The 7,782-nt window shown below is 40.5% G+C and overlaps 1 long non-coding RNA gene across 2 annotated transcripts; it reads left to right on the forward strand.

Moving 5' to 3' along the window:
- The first annotated feature begins 1,517 nt into the window (after positions 1-1,517).
- On the forward strand, positions 1,518-3,722 carry LOC135236587 (uncharacterized). Of its 2 annotated transcripts, XR_010324621.1 has the most exons (4): positions 1,518-1,899; positions 2,426-2,485; positions 2,949-3,057; positions 3,520-3,722. It is a non-coding gene; the product is annotated as an uncharacterized LOC135236587 (long non-coding RNA). The 2 variants fall into 2 exon arrangements; XR_010324620.1 differs by lacking the exon at positions 1,518-1,899 and having other exon boundaries at positions 2,323-2,485.
- Positions 3,723-7,782: the final 4,060 nt, after the last annotated feature.

A 7,782-nucleotide genomic window follows, 5' to 3' on the forward strand; every position in this document is an offset into this window, starting at 1 on the left:
ATTTTTCTTCTCTATCTGAGTTTCCGACAGAAAGAGGAGGGCTAACATGAAAAATATCTCCCAAAGGAATCCTGTTGGAATTTTACAATGTGTAAAGCTGCATGATTCCCAGTCTTTGCAGAATCTTAAGATGTGTGCACCTCTAGGAGTGAAAACCATTGAATTGGACAGATTGTTGTTAAATGTGAGTGAGTGTATCAGACTTTAATCGTCTTAAAGTCATCTAGTGCATGGGAGGCATAATCTACAAGTCTTTGGGCTGCGGGTGAAAGCTGGAACACCCAGAGGAAGCCCACATGGACCCGAGGAAAACATGCAGGCTCCGCCCGGAAAGGCTGGGATTCGGACCTGGGACCTTTGTGACGCCCCACTGCCCCGTCACGTCTGACGTTCCATTGGGGTCGCACGTCAATGACGCTGTCCTCCTCCCAGAATTACACACCGCAAAGGATGAAGCCTGAACACATGCTGGAGTACAGGTCTGAAAATAAAACTGAACACTTTCACTTTCACTCACTACGGAGCCATGTTAGCTAGCTTGAATGCTCGCCCGATTTATGACTGTGTAGCTAGGAGTTACTGCAGCATGTGGATGTGGAAGTGAAGACACTTAGGCTCCAGAAACTATTTCCTAAGGGCAGAGTCTAACAAGATGCCGACATATCTGGTCTTACATTTAATGTGAATGGGAACAAACACATTTACACAACAGGTATGGACTAAACGAAAACAAAATGGATGCCAGAACATATCCAGGTTGTCGCCACAACCTTGTGCTTTCACTCGACTTATGTGCTGATTTTATCTTGTATAACAGAAACATGCTCGTTTGGGGATTTCTCCTGGTGATTCTTTTCGCATGCATCGGTAATGTTTGATTTTATCTTTAAGTAAATTCAGTGGCGGAGCATATTGAAGCTATAAGACATCTAATAGCGATGAAAGCTTCTTTGTAATCCTTTCGTTCGTGTAAGAGGCTTGATGTTTGCACCCAGACGAGACCAGGTGGTCGCAGGCAATGTGTGTGTCCCAAGTAAAAATGGATTCTTAAGCCAGCTGTGCATTCAGTTATTCCATTACACCTTAACATCTGATATAATTGTGTATCAGCATCTCAAAGTGAGCAGAAGGCTTTAAAATATACAGGCGCACGTGAGTTACATTTAATGTCAAAACATGGAAAGAATCTTTCATTCAAATAAATGGACTGAGACATCTTTGGAACTCAATGTGTGTGGTGTGGTGTGTGTATCACTATTTACCTCTTCAGGAGCAACACTGAGTAAAAGGAAGGTTGTGGAGCCGATGTTGAATAATGGGGTCACCAGAACCAGCTGACTCAAGTCACACAGATCCTAGTTACGCTTGCAGTAAAAGTGACAGATAGTGATGAGGACGTCTAATTGAATGGCAGTGAGATATCAATTGACTCAGCCATGCCCACGTGGGCTAGAGCTGTATCATTTCTGTACTTTTTACTCTACTCTGTTAAGGGATGCTGGTAATGAAAACATTTCTTACTGGTCTTTATTGTTCTTTCGTTTTGGTTTGGATTCTATTAACATTTGTCCTTAACTTTGTGGAACAATTTAAAGCACGTTTATTTTTATTTATTTATTGTTTGGCTAGTTCAGCAATCAAAAGAAACTTCCCAATCTGAGTCTATGAAGAAAATGTATAAATTCTTCCATTTAGTTGGCAGTCATTGGCCATTAAGACAGTTGTTGATTGAATCCCAGCCTTTGTTTGTTTTTTTCTCTTACAATGACCAAAATTAGCTTCATATACAGCCCATATTCCCCATTGGAATGGCACATATTCCCAGTTTACCCAATATAATATCCTGTTTTTTGTCTTTTTTCCCAGAGTTAACCAAATGCCCTGTAAAAGATGAAGAGAGTAAGTAAAGATATTATACAATCACCAAAATGATACACACATCCACTACACACATCCACACAATAGCATAAAATAATATGCAACACTTTTCCTATTATACTAAAATATGGCGAAATGTTTCAACACTTCATTTCTGATTTATATGAATAAAACAAATGAATTGAATAAATAAATTCAATATTGTTAGCAGTGGGAATTATGCATAATTCTGGTGCCAGAGTGATGCACTGGTTGCCTGCTTTGGAATATCAGGTGTTGAACATTTTGTCAAGGGGAAGAGTCATGTGCAACAGCGCAGCAAAGCAGATGCTCTTATGCAGAGCAGCATACAGTAACCAAAAGTGCTGATCTTTTTGCTGGGAAAGGTCAACAGTATGTATGCCCATGATGTCTCTGCCACTGTACTCAACTGAAGTGAGACATTATCAATATCACTTTGTTGTACGTCGCTCTGGATAAGAGCGTCTGCCAAATGCCTGTAATGTAATGTAATGTAATGGACTGCAACGGATTGAATGTTTCACAGGCAACTTTTCCGCATCTGAAGTGTCAAAGATGAACAACACCAACAGGACCGAGTCATCTGGTAAACCTTTGGATTTTTTATACATTTTTTGCATCAAGCCTTATATTTTGTTTCTACCAGACAATAAATGCAAAGGTTCCCTTGATTCAATTCTGTGTTCAATTTTGGGATAAGTATCAATGACACCTTATCTTTGTGCTTTAAAGGTGAAATTTAAGTATAGCACAATCACATGACCAGGCTTACAGTGTAAAAAAAAAAAAACAATAAAATAAAGCAATATTTAATTATATAGACTAAAGCAACTGCAGCTCCCAATGTGGGAAACTTAAAAGATAGAGACCATCAGAGCTATTACCTTCCCTGGTCTCAGTTAGATTTTCCCCTTTTTTGTAAATGGTAGTTTTTTTGTTAAACAGCGCTATTAATTTGTCCCCTGTGATTGAGTGCATAAATGTTTTTTTTTTTTTTTTTTTGTCCAAAGTGTGTTTTGTGGTATCTGACTGAAATGCCCTTGGTTCAGGTTCCAGCATGACCCCACTGCAGATTGCTGCTGCTGTTGCTGTTCCTGCTGTTGTTGTTGGTGCCGGTGCCATTGCATACTGCGTCTGGAAGGCCCTTCGATTGCAGGGGTAAGCAATTCCATTTCTGCAGGGCTGGTACCTATACAGGTTTTCATTATCACCAGTTACACTGGCCAAATGTATTCACTTCTGATTTTGGGGGAGGGGGGGGGGGTCAAGGGGCATGGATGTGAATGGTGTTTACCTCATCTAATCCAGTGGTTCTCAGCCTTTGTCCTGGGGACCCCCTGTGTATGCTGGTGTATGTTCCAACCACAAGTGCAATCCCAGAATTTTATCCTGTTCCTTTTTCTTAATTTATTTTCGTGTTTAGAGGGATTACTGTGTTTATCCTCTTAAACCACATCATATCTCAAATAGCTATGCATGACGTGTTCCATGTTCACATTGTGCTTATTGTGCTGTATTGCAATCAGTTACATAAAAAGAAGTAGCGATTTTCTTCACTGATCAAATTAAAAACTGTGTTGAGTCAATAGGCTCTAATTAGGTCCTTAATTTGTTGATCAGGCACAGGGAGCCACAGCTGGGAGGGACAGACCCACAGAGACAGCCCCAGGCACAGGACAAAAACGAAATGGAGCTGGAAGACAGGAATGATGCCTCAGTAGAGTGCTCCTCTCGGTCCATGGAGACACAGGGCCAGGATGCCAGTGATGGGGCTGCAGGCCAAGGGGCTGAGGATGGGGATGGGGAGGGGGGTGAGGATGAGGATGGGGATGAGGAGTGGGATGGGGGTGAAGAGGCGGGTGAGAAAGGGAGTGAGGATGGGAATGGGGATGGGGATCAAAGCACCTACTCCCGCACCTGTAGCGTATGGAAGAAAATAAAGTTCAAAAAGTTTTTAAGAACTCATCAAATTTCACAGATTTTAATTATTTAACTGTGAAATCAATATGTTTGACTTTCAACTGTGAACTAAATATTTTTTATTTATTCGCATTGAATATTATAATTTTGAATTCACATCTCAAAAAGTTAACCTCCCAACATTCCAATCTAAAAAAAAACTAATGTTCCATTTTACCAATGCCACAAATTCTGTTTTTAAGAGTCCAGTTCATAAAAACTCAGCTTGTAGAAATTCAGTTTTAAAACACATAATGAACGTCTGGGTACCTCGGGAAACGGGGTAGAACGTGCTGTTTTAGTCCCACAGCAACAAGGTGAGCAAAAATACTGAGATTACCATCGCTGTAATGTGAATGAGCGACAGGCCTTGAACCTGTAGATACAAATAAATGAAACAGATCAACAACATTCATTTTCCAACACTAAATCAGCATCACTGAACCGACACTCCTGTATAACTGCACATGCAGTATATGAGTGAAGCTGCAGCAGGTCTTTAGTCCTGATTCTTACAGACATTCTCACCTGAGCTCTTTGCTGCTATGTGGTAGATGTCAGTTTGTTTCTCTCCAGTGTATATTTATTGTAGGCATTTGGAAGATGCTCATATCCAGAATGACTTACGTATAATATATTCGGTGTTAATACGAACTGGCTTCAGACTCATGACTCACTGGGTGCAAAGCACTGCTCAAGTGATTCTCATAAAGGACTCAAGACTCACATATTTAACATCAATTACGGTTTCATCGCTGAAGTGCTATGCTTCCAAGTTCAAGTAAGTGCAACTCAGAGAAAAAAACAAAGAAGGAAACGATTATTTGTCAGGTGGTCTGGAAAACCTGGCATGGATATTAAAGCCTTACCAGCCACAGAAAGATTGACACTGGCATGAAGTCGATGACTATAGCCTTCACACCACACACCACAAACCTGTTTTCCTGAATCATGTAACCTGAGATTCGATATCTTCAGAAATGTGTCCTCCAGTGTAATACTGTAATAAAGTTCAATGCGGTCGCTGTAGTCTGGATCCTCATCCTGCTTCTGCCTCTGATTGTTTTCAACACGGACATGCATATTTAACTAGACAAGAAAGCACGCCCTCAGCCAACCTAAGCCGTGCAGCCCCGGAAGTAAGCTTGCACTGTGCATGTCCTCGTTGTTGAGTGCAAAACATTGAGCTCCCCATTAAAGTGAATGGGGAATATCAGACTTTTGAAGGCTAAATAATCTTCCCTGATGGTATTTTGATACTCGATTGAGGATTGTTACGTTTTAAAAGCAGATTGAAAAATATGCATTATGTAATAAAATTACATATGTAATACATTATGTAATAAAATCACATTCAAAAAAATATTTTCCTAAGACATCTGGACCAATGAGGTTTTTTTTTGGTTGTTAAATCACATGATTTCTGCATTGAATTCAATGAGCTGCAAGCTCTTTTGCCCTCAACAGCTGTGAACATGCGCAGTATGTTTCCCGATACTTCCTAGGCTTCATTGACTGGCCACTCCTACCCTCTCCAGTTCCTGTGTACGCTCTATGATTTTCAAGGCCCCTACGAACGCCGGCTATTATTAACGGCAACTTTGATTGCTTAAGCAAAATCAGCAGGTTGCTGGTCAGCAGCTAAGCTAGGATTTAATATTTCCCACATACATAACCTTTTATTCAGTGGCGACTGGTGAGCTGAAAATTGGTGGGGCGCAAAACTTTAGGCTACTTTAAACTAATCATTGATCTCAACCTGTTATCATTAGTAATTTTCCTTTATAATCAAGCGTGCCAACGATTGGATTAATCTAATGACAAGTAGCCTAACACACAGCGTCTTCATACTGTGTTAGGGGGATTAAATCATAAATTCAATTTATCTGTTAAAAATCCGTTTTAAACACCAAGTAGTCTACATTTAACAAACAAGATACACCAGTCTGTTATCTACTATGTTAGCTCTCAGAATAACCAGCAAAAACAAAACCTGCACTTCAATTGTGTTTACAATCTTGCCTAGATTAAAAATGTGCACAATTTCGTACTGCAAATGAAAATGAATGTAGGCTATACGGCCTAGGCTACTCACTAAAACTGCCTATTTGGGAGAGCTGGCTATATATGATAGTATTGAGTAGCCCATTTTGTGGATTAATTGTATTGATACTCAAGGAAAATCAGGGGAAGATTCCGCCACTGCTTAACGATTAAAACTGATTTTTCTAAATCGCATTTATCATTTAATCTCCCTAACACAATGAGAAGAAGCTGTGTCCCTTTCCATTTGATTAGTCAGATGTTTGCATGCTTGTTAATAACTGAAAATGAATTAAAACAGTTTGAGATCAATGATTAGTTTAAAGGAAAGTTTTGCGCCTCACCAGTTTAAGAAAGATGGATGAAAGAGGAAAAAGTGAGGACAAGAGGAGGATGACCGATTATTTTTTTTGGGTAAAAATAATTCTCAGCATTAATGACACACAATAAACTTGAAATATATTATGTAAAAGCTTGCATCAATAGTATACATTCTTTTTAAATTATTACTTTTACAATTATGTGCACAATACATTAAAGATTATTTTAAAATTCTCTCCTCCTATTTTGTGCTGAGACATTCATTGGTTTGTACCTTTTCACCCACCTCCCACCGGAACTCAGGGTCCACCCACCTCCCAAATCCCAATTTAACCCCTGTCTATCGTGTGTTGCTATCTAATAACAGTAAAAATGCATCTGTAAATGAGCTTCTGTAAATGCATCGTAGAAACAATACAACAGTGCGTTGGCATTAAAAAGAAAATGTAGTTGAATATTTTTAGAAGCAAGTACATCAGTACGTTAACTCAAGTAAAAATTTGACTGAACAACTTTCACTTGTAGTGGAGTAATATTTGACCAGGGGTATCTATACTGACTCAAGTAATGGAGTTGTGTACTTTGTCCACCACTGTATATAACCCATCAATATACGGCTATATATGAACTACCAAATAGATGCAACGGCACTTTAATTTGCGTAAAAATATGTGGCAGAAAATATGATTATAACCTCCTAAGATCTGGAAACACACTTTTGTCTAGTATATACATATATTTAACTTCGCCTCTTTTGCGTGTGTGACTTCATGTGCGTTTGGGCATAAGTTTTTTAAATTTTGGCCTACCCCCACGCTGCACTGTACAGCATTTGCATTATTCTTCAGTACTCTATGCAAATGTAGCAGAAGCGTCCACGTTTCTGACGCTGGCAGCGCATTCTGACCTGGATTCCACATGTCCTGGAATGTAATTTGCATATTACGACACATTCATATGATGGCTTCCTGTGGCGGTGCCAAAACCAACCCCCCACCACCCCACCCCACCCCACCCCACCCCACCCCACCCTGGCCCTCTTTCTCGGTCTCGGTTCATCGTCATCTTGCAGAAGGATGAAGGGAGAAATGTGCTGAATCGGGGGGGGGGGGGGGGGGGAGTGATAGTTCGCGCCGGGTTCTCCCGGCCCTGTGGACGGAGGGAATGATCTCACCGCGCACCGCGACTGCGGCCGAACGCTTGTCTCGACGAGCGCAGACAGTTCAACCGCGAGAAGAAACCGTTAACAGATCGTAAAAATGCAAAAAAAAAAAAAAAAAACTTTTTAAAACCACACACACATGTGGAATAAAATTGTATGTTTATGCACTTATTTCTCTCTCTCTCTCTGTCTCTGTTTCTGCCTCTCTCTCTCTCTGTTTCTACCTATCTCTCTCTCTCTCTCTCTGTTTCTGCCTCTCTCTCTCTCCGCGAAAAGTCTACATCTCTCCTCCTCCACCGAGGCCTTCAGACGGCAGATGAACTTCCACGTGCGAAAGGGTGACATTTTCTTGGTGTCCTGCCTGCCTGTCTGCCTGTCTGTCTGATGGTTGAAGGGCT

Source organism: Anguilla rostrata, chromosome 1 (genome assembly GCF_018555375.3).
Source record: "Anguilla rostrata isolate EN2019 chromosome 1, ASM1855537v3, whole genome shotgun sequence".
In the NCBI taxonomy this organism is placed as follows: Eukaryota; Metazoa; Chordata; class Actinopteri; order Anguilliformes; family Anguillidae; genus Anguilla; species Anguilla rostrata.